A 25,247-nucleotide genomic window follows, 5' to 3' on the forward strand; every position below is an offset into this window, starting at 1 on the left:
AGTGTGCTGCTACGGACTCTGAAACCTGCGATTGACCCATCTCTGTAGGAAACGTCAGGGTCTTTCCTGCAGCCAGGATCACATTTGGTGGACAGCTTCTCCTGTCCTTATGGACTCTGAAACCTGTGATTGACCCATCTCTGTAGGAAATGTCAGGGTCTTTCCTGCGGCCAGGATCACATTTGGTGGACAGCTTCTCCTGTCCTTATGGACTCTGAAACCTGCGATTGACCCATCTCTGTAGGAAACGTCAGGGTCTTTCCTGCAGCCAGGATCACATTTGGTGGACAGCTTCTCCTGTCCTTAGCCCTCCCAGACCCTGGGCACTGCGCCTGTGGCTTATGGCAGAGGTCTGTCGCTGGGGAAGCTCCCAGGGTTGCTTTTGTTGCCCACTTTGTGGTAGTAAAGTTTTAGTAAAGGTTTGTGCTGTCTTTCCAAATGCTAAAAACTTAAACAAAATGAGGACTGCAGTGTCTGCTACCAGATGGAGTATCCAACCTGTCCCTTGCAATGTGAAAATGTGAGGGAATCACAAGAGCAAGACCTATTAAAATGCTGATACTAGCCCACGATTATTTGTACAGGCAGGATGCAATATGTATTTCTCCCTGATTCACCTCTCGCATGTAGTAAGAAGCCCAGGTGTAAGAAGTATTGAAGCAATGGTGCAGAACTGGTTAGTCCCAGGCCTCATTTTGGATTTGAACCTTTGCAAGTGAGTTCTCTGCTTGGCAGGTGCTTTTTCCAGCTGGCCCCGATGAACTGGAAAGAAATAAAGTGTTTTAAAGCTTGAGATATTGCAAATTAGTGGAGAGTGGCCAATCTCTGCAGCGCAGCCACTGAGACGCAACAAGAAATCTGCTAATTAGGCAAGAGCTCATCTCAGATTGCCAGCTTGCTGCAAACCTCTGAGATTACACCATGTCGAAAAGGCTCAGGGTAACCACATTTTGCAGCCTGATCTCATCAGGGCTCTCATGCACTCTTGCTTAGGCATGATTTCTTTTTTTTTTTTTAATTGAAACCTAATTATTAACTATTTATCTAAACTTGTGGAGCTTTCTGTGCAATGACAGCATCAGAGTCATTGCTGCTCCCCCTGCCAAAAGCTAATCTCAGCCTGTTAATGAAGGTGCTCTAGAATTTACTTGTGACACAGATGTTCACTTGTACCCCTATTTGCATGCCTTAATGCCATTTAGGTAAAAGAAGGTCATATGGAGCAGGCACATGCCCTCTGTGCAGTAAGGGAAGGTATTTCCTGTGGGAGGATGGATTGCAGGAGACTAGAGATAGTGCTGAAGGCAATCTCACCCCTGAGTAGTTGCAGCTGTACTAATTACCAAAAAGTAGGAACAGCCCTGCCCTTAACAGGGCACAACTGCGTCCCATAAGGATGGTCCAATAAGGATGGGTGCTATAAAAGAGTGGGTTAGGTGGGTGAGAGGAGAGTTGGAGTCAGTTGGTTGTGCTGGGGAAGGGTCGGATGGTTGTGTTAGGGGCAGTAAGGGTTAGTATGTGCTGCTGGGCACAGAAAGTGTTTGGCATTCCTGTTAGGGACAGTAAGGGTCAGGTGGTTGTGGATAGGGACAGGAAGAAGTCATCCAGCTGTGCAGAAGAAAGAGAAAAGGAGTCAGTGTTGTGAGGAGCTGCCTGTGGGATCTCACAGAGAGATGGTATGAAAGTTTTACAGTGAGATAATAAACTAATGGTGACAGTCAGTTCCCATCCACCATTGACTGGTGCCAAGTACTGACACCAACAATTGGTGGCCCGTATGGGGATGGATCCCAACAATTTCCCATTTGATAGTAATAGACAGTGGCATGACACAGAAAACAGTTATTTGTAGAGAACCTCTGAGGAAAAGTTTCTGTTCCTGGGTGGGGCAAAGTCAGGAGTAAGAGGAAGAAGCCTCAAGTAAATTGAGTCCAGATTGCCACAAAACTTCACCAATATAGTGGTGGGCGGTGTGCCAGAAAATGTGCTGGGATTCCACCTGAACAAACAGACCAGAAGCATCTACATATGTCTGAACATGAGGGCAGTGAGGTGTGGATGAGCAAGAACTGTTGAAAGTAACTTTTTCCTGAATAAAGAGTAATTTTCTTGCACTTCTTTTTGCATTAGTCACGGTTGCAAAAGCAGCAATAGCTTGTAAAATATTCATATGGTATGCTGGGGGGTGGGATTTGTTGTTCTCCTTTCCTCTTTCTCTGGACACCTTTTTCTCTTTGTTTGCCAGTGTATTTTTCTGCTGTTTCTCTAGTCTCCAGGCCCATTAAGGATTTAATGAACTTATGTCATTTGCATGTTTTCCATCCTGAGGAGTTGTAGCCTCTGTAGTCATTTATTGTGCAGAAGTTGTTCTATATTTTTTGATTGTTCTTGTAATTACTTGGTCCATTTCCCCCAGATTCCCTGCAGCCAGTTCTAGCTGTCAGCAGTCAGGAAGGCACTGGACAGATCTGCCCACAGGTGCAAGTCTCTCCCATTTTGGGAAGGTGGTGAAGCTCTTGTTTTTGGCCATGTGAGATCAGGCACATATAGAAGAATGAGCCTGTGACCTGTTCCCCTGACCAATCAAGCCTGGGATGTTTCAAGAATTGTTTTCTCTGTGTAGCTGAGGAATCTTAGAGCTCATGAAATCCTTAATGGCCTGGGCAACATAGATGAAGCTGCTGTTGGATACCAGGAATAGGGCTGAGGACATTTGGGATAGTGGAAATGTGTGATAAGAAGGACAGGGTTAGGTAATGGTGAAGAAGGAGCTGCCTCATGGGACAGAGGAGGAACAAGGATAAATGGAGCATGCATGAATGTGATGTCAAGTGGTTCAGTCAGTGACTCTAAGGTCACTTCAGAAAGATTTTAATTGTCTTTGTGCTGGGCAGTGGCCTTTATTTGTTGTGTAGCTGCTTTCCTCAATGTTGTTGACCCATAAGTCTTAATCTTCTCCCTTTTGAAGTCAGTGAGCATTTTGCTTACAGAAATAGTGATAGTGAAAAAAGTACCAGATAAATCTACAGAGGTTGAATATTTACTTGGAGAATGGAATAAAGAGCCAAAATGCCCAACTTAATTGCAGACTAGTTATGCTCTTTTGAGTGTGTTCAAATAACTGCACAAAGCAGTCAAAATCTGAAGACAGTGATCACAGGTGCAATTGGTGGCACTGTTTTATATTGAAAGGCTTTAATTTGCATTATAATTTTCCACTATTATGACCTTTGCTTACCTTCTTCTCAACTTTTCCAAACTTTAACCATTAGGATTAAAGTTCTTTTCAGTAAATACTTCCATTAGTTTGTTTTTATATATGCAAAAGCTTTAGCCAGAATGTTTCAGTTGTTTCCAAGACATGGGTCAAAAATGCCTTTTTTTTTCTCAGGGTAAAAAATTAAAATTTGGATGAACTCTTATTTCAGAAGCCCTAATTCCCTCATGTTGTAAGAGGAGAGACTTGCAATTTGCTGGCAGGTAGTCTTGAGTCAGGAAAGGTGCTATGAAAATAAGCTCACCTATATCTAGATATGAAACACTTGGAGAATCCCAGTTTGTAGGTGCTCAGGAGAAATTTAGCACCAGAGGTTCCATCCATGTTGAACAAGTCTCACTGGGACTGTAGAAGTTTGTCTGTAGCTGCCTCTAGGTTGAGCACCAAAGCAAGAAGAGAGTACCGAGCACTTCTTATCCAACCTAACAACCTGAGGGGAGTACCTAAATTAAAACCAGTTTCCTTCTGTTCTTTCTAGACAGTGGCTCCTTTAAGGCAGAAACTGTCCTCAGGAAGAGCGTCTTTGTTGCCAGTAATTAGAGAAGACATCTTGGCAGCTCAGCCATTTAACTGAGGAGCCTCAGTTACATGGGAATTAAAGTGTGAGGAATCCAGTCTCTTCTCTAGGTCACAGTGCTGGTGTTTTTAGGTATGGTAGGAAGTACAGGAGAGGAAAGGAAGAATAGTGAAGATGGGGAAAAGCATAATGGCAATAGATTGCAGCAGAGGTCAGGAATGAGGAAGAATATAGTTTACTTTTCAGTAGTGCTGATTTTTTGAGATTTGGAAAATGATTTTAAAACCTGCCCAGTTCCCCATGGCAACTGAAAGAGATGATGACTTGTTTGGTTGCAAAAAGATACCTGGCATATTGACCTTGCATGACCTGTTCTTTGCCAGTGGTGGAGAAGAAACTGGTGTCTCTACTGTGAATTTCATTTCACTTACCAGCAACCTTGAAGCCTCTGTTAGTGTTATCTGACAGCACCTGAGTATGGTTCTGTGAGAGCTTTAGCTATGACAGAATATTTGTAGAATATAGGAGATCATGTAATCTGTTCCTCAGATTACTTTTTGGGACTTGAGTTCCATGCATGTTTTACCAGTCTTTGCTGCATTTAAGGTCTCTGAATATGTATGGAGAGAATTCTTTTGTACATGCTGAGTCTGAATTTACATTTTTTAAGTGAATGACACTTTTTCACCAGCAGATGGTGATAAAATACCAGGGTTTGGCATTTTAAAACATTGTTCGTGTCAGAAGTTGAGACTGGCTCTGGTTGTATCTCTGCTGAAAAATGGCTCTGTTCAGTTTAAACCCTAATCAAGATGAAACAGTTCATAAATATATTAATGCTATGTCATTAACTGGCAGGCAGGGAACTATACTTTCAGGATCAAAACTAGTAATGGAACAGATAAACCAAATAATCCCAACAACCATCAGTCTCCCACATGCCACACACACAGGGAGTCCCCAGGACTTGGGGTAGAAGCAAACCAACCTTTTTTTATGCCATCTGCATTTGGAATTCAAATCAAATTAACAACAAAATAATTTTTGTAGATCACAATGTAAGGAATTTTTGAAGATATTTATATTTATGTGAAATCTCATTAGAGACCTACCCTGTTTCAATATCTCTTCAAGCATGTATTAGCCACTTCAAACAGACAAGTCTGGCTTCCCTAAAGTGATCAGTTTAATTCTGTTTTGTCTAAAATTGGTTTACCTTCTTGTATGCACGAATAAAAAGAAAATAGCATACAACTACTTAAGGGAAAAGTTTCAACTGATTTATAGCATAAGTACTGGACTTTATTGATGAATGTTAACAAAAGGTATTGTCCAAGCATAGCTTTCTAGGTCCAGCTGTGCTATCTCCATAGGTTTGTGTCTTCTGCTTAACTGTACATGTTCATCACTCCTCCTGTTAAAGTGTTTTGCTTCTTCAGGTTGCTTGCTAAGTGTTCCCCCAACTGTTTTAGGCAAAATAATCTGGATTAGTTTAAACAGATTCAGTATTAGATCTGCTAACTGGGAATATTGTGAATGAAACAGTGGGTACAAGAAACACAGGACAAAGTGACAGTCCAGCTTCAGGTGGTGGTGTTGATCTACACCACATATGGAGGCTCCTCACCCTTAGTTCTTGCTTGCACTGTCCTGTCATCTATAGCTCACTAAACTCTGTTTCTCAGCTTTTGATGATGGCCAATCCATGATGTTTCCCTTATAAGAGTATTCACAAGAGCCAGGAGATCTTAGGTGCCTGAAATCCTCTGATACATCAAAGATGGGCAAGGCATGGCTCACTCCCAGTGAAGAAAACTGCTTCTCTAGGAGCAGGGGCTTTCTACATTGTGTGCTGTTGGTGTTGCTATTCTGAGGGCAAAATTGCCCTGTTTTTCTTAAAGTCTGAAATAAATTAGTAGGAAATTCTACACTGCAATGACTGAGTTCACTGCTGGTGTTGGGAGAAGATGAGAGGAATATGCAGCTACTTGAATGTGAGGTGTGAGCTGGTCTTGAGCGATATTCACAGAACTGCAGGTGGTTGACTTTGCTTGTCTTGGTCTGTTATTTAGAAATAGCTGAGCATTTCTAAACTCATTCTGTCCCAGGTGAGAAGGTAACCTCCTCGTGTTTCACTTGGCAGGATGTAGTCAGGCAGACCATAAGAGCTACACGTCTGAAATAACACATACTAACTTTCTGGCTTGCTGTGTGTGGAATGGACTAAGCTTTGTCATTGTGCTCTTAGTAGTTAATTGTGTGAGCTGTTGACTCCTGCTCTCAGAAACTGCAGGTACTCTTCATCATACCTGACTATTTGCTTTCCTGTTCAGAATGAAGAACCTCTCTGCATGGTCATTTGTCTGTGCTTTGAGTCCTCAGCTTTGCTGGCTTCCCTCCCACTACTGTTTTTCTGGTCCTCACTCATGATTACAGGCAGCGGCTCTCTTCATGGGGCTAACCTGCATGTCCAGAAAGGTCCCATTACATTTCAAAACTGTCCAAGTACTTTTTGTTCAGTCTCATCTCACTAAATACAATGGGGTGAGATTAGTGTCAGCTTAAGACAAGGTGCACTTGGACTCAGGCTCTGTGCTTGCTCTTTGTGTGGGCTGGAATACTTTCATGAAGGACAGATGTGACTAAAAGCACTACCTAGTCTCATTATCATTCTAATAAGTCAGCTTTATACAATATATGTACTCCTATCTTTGCAAGCAGAAATGTGGCATGAGGTGTGTGTTTTATTCAACCCAAAAGAACATTTTTTAAGAAGATAACTTGCTGTTTTGAATTACGTGGATCTTACCAGTGAAAATAAAGAATATAACCTTGTAGCCCTTCTTTGTGAAAGCAGTCTAATGAAGTTCTGTCAGGGTTTCAGGATTTCCATGTTTAAAGACGTGATCCATAGTAACTAATCTCTGCCTATCTGCTAGTTAAAAATATGCCTTGGCTTCCGGGATTTGGAAAAACAAACTGAGATACATGATGAGTCTTGAGACACCCCGAAATTCTTCAATTTCTAGTAAGTTCAAAGGCTATTATGGTACCCAGCACACCTTGGATGGAAGTCTGGAGAATCACCAAGGAAAAAAAGAAATGGTTTTTCCTTTGTGAAACCTTATCGGCATTTCAGACAAGCCAAGCAGGACAGACTAATGCTTCCTACACGGTGACGGAGAAAGGTCATAGTACTGAAGGATGGTTAGGAAGTATTACACACTTGTAGGCATTGGCTTCAATGAAGTGTAGTAGTTTCCATCAGGGGAGGTTATTCTCCATGTTTTCCCAAGTTTCCTTACAAAAACTAGTGCTTGCGCTTCTGGGGAGCTTTGTAAATTAAAAATCTGCACTACCACAGTGATCATTAAACAGTTTGGTTGGTATTTGTGTACTGGACACAAAGAATCAGCCTGAGTTCAGAATTCCTTTCAGTTTTGCAGCCAAATTGTGCATCTCTCCCATGAACACACTTTGATTACTTTCTAGCTCTTTTTTCTTGTATTCCAGCCAATCCTGCTGAACAGTCCCTCAGACCTCACTATAACTTAGCTGTGTTTTAAACTGTAGGTCAATACTTCAAATACAACCAATGTTATTTAAGAATTTGCATGCATCAGTCCACTGGATGAGATGGACTGTGTCACCCAGCCAGCATTTATAAGCTCCCTTGGGAAGAAGTGGTGCTTTTTTTGCTCTCATCTGACAAATCCCTGTCCTGTCAAAGATGCTGTAATTGATCTTTGTCATTAAATTCAATAATGTCCAAATTTACAGATCTACCTTGTTTCAGGCTAATGCAGATAAATGAGGTTCATGGTAAAATATTGACTTCTACTTGGCACCTATGCACCTCAGCACTTTATGTGTTTGATTAACATACAAGCAGGGCTGTAAAATCAAATAAATGAATGCAAGGAGTAATGCTTTATTCCCTTTAAATGATATATAAGGCATAGCTATTTATAGCAAGGGGTTGGGAGAGAAATGTAAAGCTAAGCCAATTCTAGTAATGCTGATACAGGAGATGCTGTGAAAAATTGATATTTGTATGAGGAAGCTTCTGTAGGGAAAATCAGAACACCATGTAGTGGTGTAGAGCTCATTTATTTGTGCCTTGATCATGCTCTCTACCCAGTGCAGCCAAACATTACATAAGAAGCGATTTTAAAAAGTAAGGTACGTGTTTATAATGCTTAGTTACTGGAATTCCATGCTAGAGACTGTGATAGATCATTTATATGGAAGTCTTTAAAGCAAGATTTTATACTTCTCTGCAGGCAATGCTGCAGCTGAGCCATGAATGCTGGACTTACTAAAGAAACTTCTCCAGCAGATGATCATTATGCAGGAATATAGGCTGGATGATCATGCTGGTCCCTGTATGGATGTGACACACTCAAGTTAGAGAATGCTTATTATGCGAAAGCTGTGATGAATTCAAGCTACTAAGAACCACCAGATATTTTAATAATTTAAGAGAGAGTGTCCTCAGAGAGATGATTCCTTGAAAACGTGTTTATCCACTGCAAGGGAAACTGCTCAGATCTCACTGAACCCACAGCCAGGGGAATTTTCAAACTATTTCACTTGAGCACAGCGAAAATACTGACTCATTTCAGACTTATTCCCTCACTATGCAAAATACATATGCACAGTGATCCATGCAAAATACAAATAGGCAGATCCTTAAAGGATGTAAATCGCAAAAGCTCTATCAAGGGAAAATGTTTAACAGATGGGAAGGTTGCTGCATCTCTGAGAATGCTGCATATGAAACATCTTTCTCCACAAATAATGAGGACAATACAGTAATGTGAAAAGTATGACCAAAGTAAAAACAGACCATTTGTCTGCTCTCCTCACTGTCAGAATCATTGTGGATTTAGACAGGAACCACAGAACTTCATTCAGCTTTTTTTTGAAGAGGAGAGGGTTTTTAGCACAGATGTACTGGAAAATGGCTGAATGGGGAACATAAGCAGAGCAGTTTTCCTGCCTGAGCAATCCAGAACTCGATCACTATGGTGATCTATTTGATTTCAGACTGAATGTTGTTTCATTGCAGATACTTAGCTTGCTCCCAGGACAGAACCAATTTTCAGGAATAGGAACTTTTATTTGGGAGTAAGGAGTCCACAGGGGAAGATACTGCAAAAGCACAGTCATACACCTGTGTATTTTGGCTGGCCTGTATTTACAGAGCATCAGAAAACTGAAACAAAATGCTGTAGTAGCACTGCTTCTTTCCACCTCCTTACTTATGTGGCTGCCCTGTGCTCTAGAAAAGCTTTCCTGGACCATTTTCTCATACTGCCAGTCTCTGAAAGAAGTAGCTATTTATAATTCCTCTCTGACATCAAACTATAGGAAAAAGAGAAAAAGTTTTTGGAAGGACTAGGTCTCCTCCAGAACTCATTTTTTAGATAAGTATCTCTGTAATATCTTATCATAAGGTTTCTCTTTGTTATAGTGTTGCCTCTGGGGATTTTGCTGCCTGTTGGATTTCCCAGCTCTTACAAAAGGGAAGTGAGGATATCTTGAAGTGTCACAGGATTCAGCACCATTTTCTCTTCTGAAGTTAGGAATGAGATAACATTACCCAAATGGATCCTGGGAAGGTGTGAATACATTACTAGGGCTGACAGAGACATCTGTGAATCCCAGAGCATGGGATCCATCCTACCTACCCAAAGTAGACAGCTGCTGAGTCACTGGATTTAGTACTCTGGGCTGTCTTTACAGCTAATGGAAGGAAATGTGTGCTTTCATCTGAGCTATTCCAGATACTTGCCACAGGATACAATACCCCACCAAGATAAAGTGCCTGTTTCTTTCCACCTGTTACAAAGCTAGCCGAGGATGACTACCCCAGGTATAGAGATCTAAACTGTAGAGATGTTCAGTTAAGTGAATTAGGCTGAAGTTCTCTTATATTTTAACATATTTTATATAAATATCTGCCTTTAATTGTAATCCTCAAAGAGGGATAAAAGGGTGGGAACACAGATCATATGCTCTCTTAAAGAAATGGGCTTCAGATCAGAACATTGAGAGGCTCTGAGAAGGATTATGTCCTCTTCTATCATAAAAATGTTTAACAAATCCTGAGAAATTTTGTAAATTTATGTGTGGGGAAAAAAAAAAAGAAAGCCTGAAAGTCCTTCACACCATTTCTTTGTTTCAAGGTCATCAAGAATTAATGTTGGAGAACCATGGAATCAGTTGTGTATGTCCAATAAATAATGATAAGTAATTAAACTATGCATTTTAACTTCGGTGCTTCACTTTAGTGTCCTTGTGGATCTGCAATACTGGGTGCTTTGTTTTGCAATAAAAAACTTGGATAGATCCATTAGTTTGATAAAGGCATTGGTGGAATGCTGTCATGTGATTTTCTTCTCTGAAGACTTACTGTAATTAGTTCTATGAGCAGAAAAATCCAAGTCGTTACCTTTATTTTACAAATGGAAAAGCAAGACACAAAAGGGTTTCCATTGGCAGCAGTGAGCTTTGTATCAGGCTGTGAACGTTCCACTCAAGATGTCACAAACTTTGTGGCACATTTGGGAGAAGAATGCAGAAAATCTAAATCTCACTGAATGCATACAAAAGGTAACACAGATCATGAGGATGAATTAAGATGGCAGATTGCACTCAGGCTTGTGTAGGCCTGGCCTTCTGGTTTAGATCACCAGTGTTCTCTATGCAGGTGTACTAAGGGCTAAAATATTGAGACATGTATTCATTTCAGCTGGTGCACTTTTGCTTGTGTCTCTGGCTGTAGTAACATCCCAAACACAATTGTAACCCAGTTTCATAGAGCACAGGGACATGAACTAGGCAGTCTTCTCACCCTCTGGGCTTCCAATGTCTGCCTGTTGCACAGCCAGTGGTTTTCTAAATGCCTTGGGTGCCAATCCACTGCAACTGCAAAAGGATTTGACATCTAGGGACTGTTCTGCAGGGCATTTGTAGTGTGCAAAAAAAGTGTATAAAGGTGATGTAAGCAGAAGGAGAAGCTAGTATAGAAATGATGCTGGTAGTGATCATCTGGATGTTGGGAGTCACAGGAGTTGCCTTCCTGGTCAGCTAGAGACAGGCTGTGTCCTGGAGTCCAGAGGCAGTGAGTGGCTGGTTAGCAACAATGCACTCAGAGTACAGACATTCCATCTGCCTGGTAGCTGTCCCTCTGACCCTGACCTCCTCCAGTTGCTGGCATCCAGACCCAAGAACCCCTCAATCTTGTGGCTGGTAGAGATCAGCTAGGGCCAGTAAAATTGAAGTTCGCTAGTGGATCATGCATGCAGAGGGAACAGAGACCATGGTCACACAACTTGCTAAGGAGAGAGTTTAGGTGTGATATTGTGGTGGGGACTGGATGAAAATACTGACCAGCAATATGCAGGTGGCCTTTTCTGTCCTCTTTTTCCTCTGTACACAATTGCTCCTCCCAGATCCAACTTGTTCTCTCCCTTTCTCTACCTTTGATCTTTCCTCTAAACATCTCCCAGTATGTTTTGTCTCTTTCCACAGTTCATTTAAAATGTCCCATAATAAATTTTACACAGTATTCAAGCATGCTCTACTCTATCCCCATGTCTCCCATAATAAGTCGTATACACCTTAAGGCAACAAGTCCGTACAGTTTTCTGTGGGAAGATGGATTGTAGCAGAATAGAGATAGTGTTGAAGGCAATCTTGCCCCTGAGGAGCTGCAGCTGTACTAATTACCAAAGAGTAGGAACAGGCCTGCCCTTAACAGGGCACAGCTATGCCCAATAAGGATGGTCCAATAACAGTGAGTGCTATAAAAGAGTGGGTTAGCTGGGTGAGAGGAGTGTTGCAGTCAGTTGGCTGTGTTGCTGTGAGGAGCAAGGGTCAGGTGGTTGTGCTAGGGGCAGTAAGGGTTAGTATGTGCAGCTAGGGACAGGAAGAAGTCAGCCAGCCATGCAGAAGAAAGAAAAGGAGTCAGTGTTGTGAGGAGCTGCCCGTGAGAACTCACAGAGAGAAGGTATGAAAGTTTTATAGTAGGGTGATTACTGATGGACAGTCAATTGGTGCAAAGCACCAATGCTGATAGTTTTCCAGGGAGAAAGTTTTCTTTGGCTGACACATCTTGGAAGGTTTTACATTCAGGTACAGCCAAATGTGCCCAAATGCAGGTGTAGTCTTTCTGGAATTCTTTTTCTCTAGTCCTTTCAGCTCCTTTCTGCTGCTGATACCTGAAGCTGAGCAGGCCTAAAAAGAGCTGTTTGTATTCTACATGTGGTTTTTCATTTCACAGATCAATCTTATCACTGTTATTGTCATTCATTTGGCTTTTATTACAAGCAGAAGTCCTAGTCTATTCAATTTCTCTGTGTACAGAAACTATTCTACATCTTTCTTGTTGCCTCTGAGCATTTCCTTGTTTGTCTCTCATCTAGCTGAGGCAGGATGAAGGTGTACTGGCAGTGGAATTTAGCACTGTTCAAATAAAGGAAAGCAAAATGGCCTTATGTTTTCCAGGACTGGGCTGCTTCTGCCCTAGTTTGGGCTGAAAAAGTTCACTTTAAACTAAAATAGAAGTACGGTCAGAAGATCCAAGTGAATAACAATCTTCATCATGACCCCATTAAGGTTAATAAAATGTTAAACTGAGGCAGTGCTCACTCTCTGTTTTAGCTTTACTTCATTGCTTTTTTTCCTAGCAGCAGTTCGTCAATAACTTGCAGTATATTCTAACTGATTGAATAAAAAGTTATATTTAATTGAGAAATCAATGAGCAGGAATAGGGCAGTGAGGTCATATAGATTGTATCATCCTGACCAATCTAACTCACTTGCCCTTTGAGTTGGTCTTTCATCATTATATTTCACTTGCCAATTCCTCAACAGTCTTAATTATGGGCGCAGCAATTTGTCTTCAAATATCACACTACAGTGAAATCTATGCATCAATAAATACAGCTCAAAAGTGGTTTTCCACACTGCTGGAGACTTAATTGCTTCTATGCTTAAATTAAATGCTGTAATTATTTACATTTGTGGTGCTCTTCAACATCTTCAAGTGTCTGGAAGCCATTCAGGATGGCTAAGTTAAAGGAAAATATGTATATAAATATGAACATTCATTCTGAGTAATTTTTGACACTTTATCTGTACACAACATTCTTCCCAGTGCTGCAATTGGAGCATGGCTGGAGCATAGCAGAGGACACTTCAGGAAGAATAGCTGGTGTCATTGGAAAGATCTGCTGGCTGTTCAGTTTCTGACTGCCTCTTTTAAATCCCAGCTATATGCAAGGGAAGTGGTGAATACTGCATTTACAAATTTTGCCCAGTCTAGGAAAACCAGTTTTTCTTTTCAGTAAAGTTCAGTTTTAGTGCTGTCCTTGTGTTTGCCCTCTGGAGGAAGCAGGAATGTGGGAATACCACTTGGAAAGCATGGGATAATTTTTAAGCCTCACTTGGAGGCTTAAAAAGTCATTATGTGAGCAAGAGTAGTGGAGAAATCTGCAACTGTGGGATATATTGGCTGGGACCAGTGGTGTCCTTGCAGGATTTCATTGCGTTCCTGCAGCCAACCCTCCAGGTGATACAAAGCATCTGTGTTTTACTTGTGTTGTTCGCTTTGCATACAATATCAGTTGTGCTTCCTGATTCCTAAACTAGTATTGGTTTCTGCAGTGGCAACTTGCCTGATTTCTTAGTGGCTGTAAATATTTTTTTGCTTTAATAATACGTAGCCTAAGTCTTCCTAGAAGATTCTGGCATCTCTTCTTCCTGATGTTATTTTTCCAAGGGTGGATGGGACAGGGGCAGACCTAGGGCCACTCATACCATATTTCAAGTGTGCTCTGGGTGCTGGCATCTCCTGAGTCCCTCTACTAGGAGCACCTGCTCAGTCAGTTGAGAAAAGGCATTTCGTGGGAAGCAGTGTGCTTGGGTGATTAATTTAACTTGGAGCCCATGAAATGTTCCAGTCCACATTGTACTGTGGATGTAAAAAAGGAATCAGTTCTGGGGTCAAGAACTCAGCAAAAGGTTGCTCAAGGGTGAAGAACAAGATCTGGGCATTCTTGTTATCTCAACTCCTTACCTGCAAACAAAGATGGTAATGGTCCCTTCTGTGATGGTTTAAGGCTGCCACTTCAGAAACAGATGAAGAAATATTGTTTAGAATTCTTGGCTTCTACTCTACAGTATTTTCAGCAGTAATTTCTTAACAGTATGTGAGTAACTAAATATGCATTGGTCCCATTTTATGCTACATTCTAATATTGGTGTTTGGCATTTATGTGAGCCAAGGTCAAATCCTAGCTCTTGACAGAGTTGGAAAAACATTCCTTAGCAGGCAGAACATGTTGTTTTGCTTTTTCTTTATCTAAAACTTCAGTCATGCAGCTGAGGAACCTCTTCTGATCAAAAGTTTTGTGGAAACAGGTCAGTGGTTGTGAAAAGTTTCAATTTTGATAATTCATCTTTTTCTGACAAAACCACTCTGTTGAGGCATTTCTGACAAGCTGTAAATTGTCTCTGAAATATCTGGAGAAATTTGTTATCTTCTGAGGATTATTTTCTGTGCAAGATGTAGTATGATCTGAGGCCCTGGTGCTACAAGGGCCTCCAGAGTACCTGATTCTAGAAAACACATGTCAGAATAATCTTTCTTAAATATTTTTTTTCAAATGAGGATGCTATTTAATGTCCAAGATATAGTTTCTGACCCAAGCAGAGCAAAACTATTGAATAACTGTGCCATTGGATGTGTAAATATACAGAAGATAAATTGATTATATCTACTTTAGACATAATGGAAATAAAGCCACTATAATTGAACATTATCATAGGTTTTGATGTTCTTGGCTTGGAGAGCAAATATCTCAGCTTCTGCTTGGAAGATTACCTTGCAAACCTATCTGCCCACACAGGTGTACTGACAAGACATATGCTTTAGGAAAACCATAGCACAGTCTCTGTGGCTCAATATCTATCAGTCCCCAAAGTCTGTTTCAAAAATTGACAGCCTCAGGAGAGGTTTGTGCCTTGGCTATGTATATCAACTTTGGAAAGCCTTTTCCTGGACTTTTCATACATAGAACTGATGTGTTGGACTTACCTCACATGATGCTCATGTCTATCTCTAAAAAGAATTTAAAGACTAACTTCTTGCTGTAGGGGTGCTGATACTGTTGAATTTCATCCCTACTATATTCACAGTGCAATATCAAGGCTGTCAAGACCAGTACCTGCTTTCTCATGGATAGGTTTGAAAGCTCTGAGGGTTAAGTGTTGTCTCCAAGAAAACTCAAAGTAATGTGAAGCCTGTCTCCAAATAGACACATAACATTTAATCACTGTACTTGCCATGTGAAGTGGTGGAGTCTACAGAAAGTTAGGCATCTGGTCAAAACATGTGGGAATAATCATAGAATCACAGAATGGTTTAGGTTGGAAGGGACCCTAAAGACCATGTCATTCCCACTCACCCTGCCATAGGCAGGGACACCTTCCACTAGACCACCTTGCTCAAAGCCCCACAGCCAACCTGGCCTAGATGTACATGATGGTAAATATTGACTTTTATCTATCATTTCAGGTGCCTCCAAAGTTTTTTTTTTTTTTTTTTCCCATTTTTTGAGTATTTATGCCAGTGGTTCTGAACTTTACTGTTCAAAATGCAGCAACACTGAGAGAGCAACACACAGTTTTCCATCTCCCATTTTGTGCTCTGTATTCCTGGGGACATCAAGAAGCAGGGGATCCCCCAGCTACTGAAGGATCTTGTGGTGAGCTTAATGTCTCCAATTCCAGGAATGGGGGTTGCTTTCTACATGACTAATATATTTGTGTGAACCTAGTTTATGGATGGAGAGATTGGGGTTAAATGAAAAGCCTATTGCTTCTAGACAGTGATAATGATAAAAAGAAAATGCAAACCACTTGTTTTGGATCTGTGTCCTCGTCTCAACATCCAGAGCTCTGGCTGATACACAAAAAAATCCAGGTACTTCTTTGTCTTTAAACCCCTGTAGTTGGTCCTGCCCGCTCCCCCGCAACCTGCCTCTGCACCCAGAAAGTACTTATTGAAGTGCTACATCAGCAGATACTTGTCTTGGTCCTCTCTGGCAGAGGAAAACATGCATACCCCATTTTTCTTTTGTATCTGGTCACAGGATCTTGTGCTCTGTGATCTGTTTTATGAAGCTTTTCAAAGTAGAGAAGTCTGTAGGCTTTGTGCAGCTATTGGAGCTATTATCTAGTTTGTTTTGTTTTGCTGATGGGTATTTGGCTAGATTATCTCTCCTCATCACATAAACCCTAAATGTACGTTTTCTATGCATGAGTGATTTGGTGATATGTCATCCTTCAAAAAACTGGAAAAGATGCTTTGGGACTTTGCCCTGAGCAAACTGGCCTTCCTAAAAATGAAGCTTTGACTCTGTGAGTGCTGCCAGAGCGTTTACTTTGTAAGATAGTACTTTGCGAGAGTTACAAGCTCTATAGTTGTGTATTGCAAAATTTTCCCTCTACAAAGAATACTATCTCCTTGAGGAAATAGCAATGGTTAAGTATTCATTTCTTTTACAGAGTGTAGATCTGATTAATCTCCAGTCAATTCAGTGTTTTTCCTGAGGTCTTACCTGCTAGTCATAGGCACTGAAATAGAGCAAAATTGTGAAAGATATCACTGTATACAGCTAATGGAGAAACGATTGAAATGAAGGAAGAGGTCACCTTTGTATGCAGACATTGTATCCAGATGTAGTAGGGATTATACAGATTTATATGGGCTTCTACATTTAATTAAGATACTCCTAAAATGTGGTGGTGTGTACACATGCAAATGAACTGAAGTAATGGGTTTTTTTACTTTTCTTCAGGGGAAAGATTGAGTAGGGCTACTGCTTCACCAGAACATTTCTTGAGACCATTATCAAGTTCTGGTGCAATTCCATTATGTCCATCTGTCCACTTCTAGTCAATGGCACTACTCATGCAAAGCTCTAGTGATTGCAATAATGTATATATTTGCCACCAGTATACAGAGGAATTAGAGTAGCAGAAAAAAGCTGTGGCAGCTTTTATTAAATTATAACAGAGAGAAAAGACTCTTTAAATATGATTAAATAGATTATGGGTTAATTCTGAGCTTCCTGAGCTGGTGCATATGCAAAGACCACTTTTACTTTTAGGGAAGTATGTCCTTTTCACACAACGGAATGAAATCAGAGTGGCAGATAAAATGATTTTTCATGCTGAATCCAAAAGCAGGAAGAAACAACCTTAAGAAAATGAAATGAATGGAAAATGAAGTCCATTCACAATATGCAAAAGAGAAGATTCTCCATATGGCGGGCTCATACTGTGAGAATGCTTATGTTCTTCCTGGAATGTGAAAGTAAAAAGGAGGAGCATGACTTTAAATCATCAGGAATCTTCAAAGAAAACAATCAGCTGGGAAACTGAGAAACGAGTTAGTGGTGGCAAGTAGTAAAAATCTTTGAAGAGCTCCAGACCCTCTCCAGTTACAAAGGAAATTGTGTAGTTTAATCATCAGCAGATGTTTCCCATAAAATCCCACTCTCAGTTATGCAGTCAACCATCTGAAGCAGTGCCAGGCCCCTCATATGTCTTGATTACATGGAAATATTCTGTGATTTGCCAAATTCATGCCGACCTATCCACCCATGTGCCATTTGGAAAACTGGAACTGCAGCAGTTGCAGTTAAAAAAGAGATGAATGTAGGTAAAGTTTGTGTTCAGTGCCAGTTTCCTCCAAGAGGTTTTGAAAGGTTTTTATTGCTATTGCTGAAACACTTTCACCAGTGTAGAATGTTTTACTCATTCCCCAGGTCTCATAGTCCATGCCTCTTAACTCAGGGACATCAAACGTGAAAATCTCTGGCAAAAGCAGAGAAGGACTGCTTCCAGAGAAAGAAAGCTACTGTAGTTCTTTTAAAAGTATCAGCTTTTCATCATGTATCAATAGCAGCTGAAGGTGAGGCAAGATCGAGGCTCTTGTGCCTCCTACCTGTGTTCTTCCTCTGCACCAGTTTGTGTGGGTGATATGTTTGGGTGTGACCTGGATGAGCTGTCAAGCATTTGTATTTGTGCATGTGTGTGTAAAAGAAGTAGGTGAAAGGGAGGAAAGCTCAGTCCTCACCATTTCTTTAGTGGACAGAAAAGGCAAAGCCAAAGCTAAACCTGTTTAATGTTACAGTACTGGTAGAGGAACACAAGGAAATGGTTCCAGTACATTGGCCCACATTGATCTTCTAGGAAAATACTGTGGGTTTTAATAGTAGTTACTCTAAGAAATATGTGGAAAATCATTGTAGTTTGTCCTGATTAGACAGGAAGCTGCCACCTTCAGGAAGGGGTCTCAGTCTAGATAGATGGCTGACTTTTCTCCAGTGCGGTGACTTCACTCCTGGTCTGTGACCAATCCCACCTTCTCTGCATGGGATTGCAAAGTGGAGAGGGGCAACAGAGGTCTCAAATGATGGTCACAATCCTGGGGGTCATGCTCTGTCCGCGACCAGAAAAAATGGTGTTAATCATGAATCACAATCAAGCTTGGCAAGGAAGTACTCAGGTTTTCCCTAAAATGGCTTGGGGAACATCCAGAAAAAGAACAAGTACTGAAGAAAAATTGCACTTTGGAGCGGTTTGTCTTTAAGTTGCATCACAGAATAAAATGGTGTCCTGAAAGAAACTTGGATACAGTTAGATATATTCTGAGTTTGGAAAAGAGTTGGCTAGCTTAAAGGCAAGAAATTAGGAAGAAAAGACATGGATTAATGTTTGAGGAAAGTAAGCCTCTTGTCAGTTCTCTGTGAAGGCTTTATGAGGCATTAGCTTTGTGTTAAATTTACAGGCCCCTTTTCCCCTGCAAAGGTGATTTCTCCCCTGTGAAGCAATAAGCTATCAAGAATCAGTTTCATATTCATCCTCCTGATTCATGCCACACACTTGTGTTCATTGCAGAAGGCAAGTTAAGCCCCTTTTGAAGAGTGCCCAATATAATTTTATAGTCATCTGCTGGAGGAACATAACTCAGTGTAATTTGTATTGCAAAGCTCACCTAGTGTGTAGCACTGGGTACGTTCACAAAGCTGTCTGTAGGAGAGCTGCCATGGTGGTTCAGCAGTATTAGCTTTTGGGAGGTGGCCTGGTGAGGCTGTGTTGTGTTCAGAGAGTAGGGATGCTCAAAAGATACCTCCAGAGGCAGATTTTCACTGATATGTTCTTGCACAACATTTTCATGTGTGCATTGGCTGCATCGGTCACTCTCAGAGAAGACACACTGAAAGGAATGCTGACTTGTATATCCCAGATGAAATGATTTCTGCAAGTTACATTTTGGTCCCAAAGACTGAACTGTCTGCTATATTTTATTGAGTTGAAGAATAGTATGCTTTATTTTCTTTAGCAACAAGCTATTCCTGCAATGTCTTCAGATCCTTTTTGACTTTTTGTGCATGTTCTTTCTTATTTGTTCCAGTTAGCAATAAGTCTCCCAGATAAGAAGCACTGGCATTTTAACTCCCTGCAGACCAGGCTTTTCTGTTCTGAAACACTGGAGCTTATTAACTTGGAAGATTCATAAGCTAACATTCATTCGAGCACATCTCATATTACTTGGCTGGTACTTCTTAAATAGAAAATGAACCACGTACTCCATCCTTGTATTTTTCTGAGCCCCAGTAAGTCCTCATTTATTTCTGTTAATTAACTGTATTTAGTTAATTGACACTCATATTAATTGTATTGAAAAGGGGAAGTATTTTATGTGACAACACAGCTGCACATGCACTTTTCAGATATTGCAGAAGAACAGTTCCTTTGACAGACATAATCTCTTAATTCTGTGTAATCTATAGTTTTAAAGAGAATCTCTTGTGTGGTTCTCCAAAATAATTTATAGTGGAATTCATCTCTACTGAATAAATACCTACACCCAAGCTCATCACCCAGGGTTGCCCTGATAGATACTAAAATGCTTATGTAGTCCATGCTTCTCATGAGCAAACGTGGACTCTGCTTAGGCTGGAATGAATTTCCCTTTGATTATCAAAAGAGTCTGCAATGTGCTTGCACTCCAATGTCTGTGTTTGATCTTACCTTAATTTCTTGCTAGTTTGCTTAGAATTGCAAAATGTTACAGAATAAATGGTGTCATTGATGGGACAGCATATCTGTACCTCCTGGTTGCTGAGTACAGAATGGGCTTAGAAATGGATGGGTTATCATCCTACTTTGCCTTCAGGCTAAATATCCCTCAACTCTTTTTCTCTCTATTTGAACTTGTGTTCTTTTTATTGCAATTCTCTGCACTTTGTTCAAATGAAGTGCAGGATGAAAACTGGAGAGAACAGACCAGCCAAAGCTATTACCATGGGATGTGTTTTCAGGGAGTATTGTGCTGCTTGTGTCTCCTTCTCTTTCCCTTGCTCATGTCTGGCTTATTTTCAGACTGATCCACTACAATGTATAGATTGTTTTTCCAAAACTGCACTGTGAGTGGTTGCTGCTCTTTAGTGTGAATGTTGTTGATTATTCCTTCCCAAGTGCTGTGCCTTACCCTGCTGACAGCAGAATTTCCCCCACTCCCCCTTGCAGCACATTTCTCCAATTTTCAAGGTGATTTTCAATACTAATCCTGCTGTCCAGTGGACTGGCAGTTCCTTCCAGCATGGTGTCTTAGTGTCATTACAAACTACCATCCTTCACTGAGGTCTTTAGTAATGGTGAGTCCTATAAGACCTAAAAGGCCAACCCTTGCTGAGCAACATGAAATATGTCCTACTTATTGTCCACAAGCCATTTTTTTGCTCATAGTGAGAACCTTCACTGTACAGAGGCTGGAAATCCAGATGTGAGGGGGAGGCCAACATCCAAGATCAGTTTTGTCATCCTGGGAAGTAGTTGCTGCTGAGCCAAGGCCTTCCTGTACCTGTAGAGACCTGGAGAGACCTTGACCTTTCCTGTACAACTCTGGTGCCAAGTGCAGTCACATGTTGGTCATGGAATTTAATTTTGCACAGAGAAGTTCCTGAAACAAGATAGGAAAATGAGGGTCATTAAATGTTAAAGTCCCAGCTGGGTGTTCAAGATATGATCTTGGTTACAGGCACATTTAATCAATTTCATTTTGAATATTTCTATTCCACTGCAGTCTGGGAAGAGTCAAGTTATAACAAGTTTCTAAATTACCATATTCTGACTTAGATCCACCTCATAACAGAAAATATATATTAAATAATGTGTCAAGTAGAAAACATCATATCATGCATAGGGCAAAGAAGGACTCAGAAAATGGGGTGTGCAGGAACATTCCATGCCATGGCTCTGGTATATGCTAACTGGAAGCAAAATGTGCTTTTTTTCCACAGAAAATATTTGCTATAAATATATTTATTTCTAAATAACTTGTGTTATTTTGTTGTGAATTTTTGAGCAGATAGGCTTATAATTCAATTTGCTGTAAATCTTTTGGAATACTTTAATGACAAAAAATATCCTTGCATGACTGAATTAGTTTAATTAAAAATGATATAAATTGCCAATTCTAATAATAACTTAAATCAGTAAGTGGGCAGCCTTGATTTAAATAATCTGTTATAACCTTGTTTTCAGTTTATGATCATAATTGTTTTACCAAAGATAGCTTAGTCCTTTACTGGCAAAGAACCATTAAAACTTCTTGATTTGGGAAAGAATATGTTTGTAGAATAAATTTGGCATTTTTCTGCTAACCAAGACAACATTTGTTAAACCATGTGTATTTTGGATGCAAAGACATACAGCTATACCTATAAAGGTGTGTATATATATATATATATAAAAATATATATATATCAGGTTTGGTATGTGTTGGTAAGTAATAACTTAGCTTAACATGTTCTTACTCTGATCTTTTATGTCTCACATTTTCACTATGTAAGATGATGAATGATACATTTCCTTTCTGCTAGATGATTAATGTTTTATGTGCAATTTGTGTCAAATTATATTTAAATGGCAATAAAATTCAATTAAATGCACAGAAACATTTTAATGATTAATTTCCTAAAGATACCTTCAGTGTGGTACATATATCAGAGAAAAAAGTTAATGAAAAATGTCTCACATTCAAAACATTATTTAATAAACATTTGAAATATTACCATTAATTACTTAGCAAACCTTGCTATTTCTTGTCATCATGCCCTTTAAGATTTTGAAACTACTGAATCTCATCTGCTCTGAATGTATCATTTTCCTAAACCAGAATAAGAGAAAGCATGCTACTTTTTGAAAAGAAAAAATATTAAACTGACAGTTGATTAAATGAATTTTTTTCCTTTGGAAAATTAATATTTTAACCTGGACAAGAGAGTCTAAATGCCAAAACCAGTTTTATAACTTCAGAAAATTCTTGTTTCAGGTCAGAAATCAGTAACTTCAATTCAGTAGTTTGCATTTCTATAAAAATTAACCAGTAAAGATTTATTTCACAGTCATAGAATCAGAATAATTTTTATTGGAAAAGATGTTTAAGATCAGTGAGTCCAGCCTTAACCCAGCACTGCCAAGCCCATCCCTAAACCATGTCCCCAGGTGCCACAACTGCATATCTTTTAAATACCTCCAGGGATGGTGACTGAACCTCTTCCCTGGGCAGCCTGCTCCAGCGCTTGGCAAACCTTTACATGAAGAAAGTTTTGCTGATATCCAATCTAAATGTCCCTTGGTGCAATTTGAGGCCATTTCCTCTTGTCCTGATGCTTGTTACCTGGGGGAAAAGCACAACCCCTAACCGATTGCAATCTCCTTCCAGGCAGTTGTAGAGAGTCAGAAGGTCCCCCCTGAGCCTCCTTTTCTCTGGGCTGAACACCCCCAGCTCCCTCAGCTGCTCCTCATCAGACCTGTGCTCCAGACCTTTCTCTGGTTCAATTGCCCTTCTCTGGACATCTCGGTGTCTTTCTTCTAGTGAGGGGCCCAAAACTGAACACAGGATTTGAGGTGCAGCTTCACCAGTGCTGAATACATTTTATTTCAATAAACATAATTATATTGGTTTAGACCTCAGTACATATATTCATAATTTCAAATGGCTTATTTTAAGGCAAAGCACACGTCCCTGAAGAAAATGTAATTTAAATAATAACCACATTTTATCTTCTTTAGCAACACACAGACTTAAAACAATTGAAAACAACAATTAAAATGAAGAGCATTCATTTAATTGAAAAGCAGATTCATGGGTCATAACAATACCACTGCCAAGTGACACTAGACATCAATTGTTCCAAGTTAGATTATTTAATGCAGGACTACCTGACATTTATTTGATTCTGGAAATAATTATGGTAGATGAGTCATTTTTCTTTAGTCTTGCTACAGCAGATGGGGGTTTTTGGTCACTGTGTGAGTGCAGTTTCTCTGGGGAGCTTGGGGTTTGGAGGCCTGTGGGAAGGGGGCACACAGGTGTGCTCCCAGCTTGCAGGTGTGGGCTCTGCCCTGCTTGTATCCATCCAAGTGGAATGCCAAGCCAGAAAGATGTGAACAAACATGGATTCACCAGCTGGGTGATTAGTTTGACCTGACAAGGACAATGATGAATGTAAGATTTTTGAATAGGGGCTGGTGTGTCCAGCTTGGTTTAGAGCCCAACAGCAACCAGGGAAATGGCAGCAAAATTCAAAGCAGGTTGACTTCCTACTCTGACTGTTACTCAGGTTTGGAGTTGACATGGTTGGTCCTCCTGGAGCTCTGCAGTTATTTTGCCTTTGCTTCAGTGCCTTGTTTTTAGGCTCCCTAGTTTAGCCTGGAGAGAGCTTGTTTGGGTCCCACTGGCCTGGAGAGAAGGCTGTGGGTGCATGTCTGTGCAAAAGCTGCACACCCAGAATGTCTGCACTGTAAAGCAGAAGCTCAAGGAAACTTCTCCTTACAACCTTGACTTCAGAAGTAAATTCAAGTGGGGTTTTGCTTTGGGCATTTTCAAGTCCTGGTGAACACGTGGGGCAGAGACCAACATGAGCTAGGTGTTTGTTGCATAAATGTTTTTCTTATTGATGTAAATATGGTATGAGCAAGTGGCAGACATTTGCAGGTCACATCTGAATTCATTCTGGTGCTGAGGTAGGGATTTGGAGGAGATCATCAACAAGACATTTCAAAACATACTTCCTACTCAACATAATAGTGCATGTAGATAACAGCCTTTCAGTGAGCATTTCTTTTGAGTGGGATGTAGGGAGGTTGATGTTTTTGTGGGCACTGCTTTAAAAAGATGTTATTTTTCTTGAAGGATTTAGGATTCCTGTTACACAGGTGGCAGAATTCTGCTGCAGCAGAAATTATTAATTTTGATTTTCTGCAAAGGCAAGGGGTTGGCATTGTGCTGTTCAGATCTGGAGGTTTTAATTGGTTTTAGGCAGAAGGGAGATAATGCTGAGTGTGGAGAGGGGGCTATAGAGAAAAATATTTTGGTCTGTTTTGTTTTGACAGGACAGTTCTCTGTCTCAAAACTCTGTTCTTCAAGCCAGAACAGAGCAGTGGACCAGAAGTATTCCTCAGGAATAGAAGAATTTACTCCAGGGGGGTTTTCAGAAGAAGTCATGGTAATTTTTCTCTACATAGGAAACATAGGAGAATTTCTTCAAGTTATAACTTTGATTAGCGCAGCTAAAGTTCAGTTTCATTATTAGAACCTTATTATACATTTATTTTAGGGTCTCAAAAGGGTGTATTTCTGTCTGAAATGAAACAGAATGGTAAATACCAATTTACCTCAGTAAAGATACAGAGAGCTGATTTAATGTCAAACAATCTAATAATTTGTTTTACTCTAATGTCACCAAAGCTGAAAAGACCCTAAATACAAGGGAAAAGGAGCAATCTCAATTTCTAGCTGCTGACTTTGCTCTTGTTATCAGCTGGCTGGAAAGGGTGCCGTCAGAGTGGTATCTGTATTTAATAGTAGGTGTGAAAATGCAGCCTCATATTATGCCTGCAAAAATGAAAACCTTCTTTATAGGACTTTACTTCAGCCCCAGTTGTCATAGATCCTTTTTGGACTATGAACACCGAGGAAAGCAGAGCATAGCTTGGTTGTGCTTTAGAGCTGATGGAAATCTTAAGATCTGCCTGTTAACTAGATTTTGGCACAGAAATGTTTCTGGGGATTTAGGGGATGCTGATTGTTGTCTTCAGAGCTTCTGATGGCTACCTCTGACCCTCCAGTCACTCTGTTTATATTTAAAATGGTGCCAAATAAAACTTCTTGCTATACCTCTCAACTTAGTGGTTGCAATTTTCTTTGGTTTTCATTTCTGCACCTTGTATTCTAATCTAATGGTTGGCTGAATGGCATATGGAACCTTCCACATTTTCATCCTACTTAGCAGACTGGGAAAAAGTCTGTGTATTTCAGCAGTAATCTACTGGAGAAGTCTATTTTAGATAAAACAATTA

The 25,247-nt window shown here is 40.3% G+C and overlaps 1 long non-coding RNA gene across 2 annotated transcripts in view; it reads left to right on the forward strand.

The window, feature by feature from the left end:
- The first annotated feature begins 23,685 nt into the window (after positions 1–23,685).
- Positions 23,686–25,247, forward strand: part of LOC137469166 (uncharacterized) — a 95,086-nt gene continuing 93,524 nt past the window's right edge. For both annotated transcript variants that reach the window (XR_010996381.1, XR_010996382.1), the window contains exons 1-2: positions 23,686–23,738; positions 24,282–24,394. This is a non-coding gene — a long non-coding RNA (uncharacterized lncRNA). The remainder of the gene's footprint in view (positions 23,739–24,281; positions 24,395–25,247) is intronic.

The sequence above is a fragment of the Anomalospiza imberbis genome, chromosome 2 (assembly GCF_031753505.1).
Source record: "Anomalospiza imberbis isolate Cuckoo-Finch-1a 21T00152 chromosome 2, ASM3175350v1, whole genome shotgun sequence".
NCBI lineage: Eukaryota > Metazoa > Chordata > Aves > Passeriformes > Viduidae > Anomalospiza > Anomalospiza imberbis.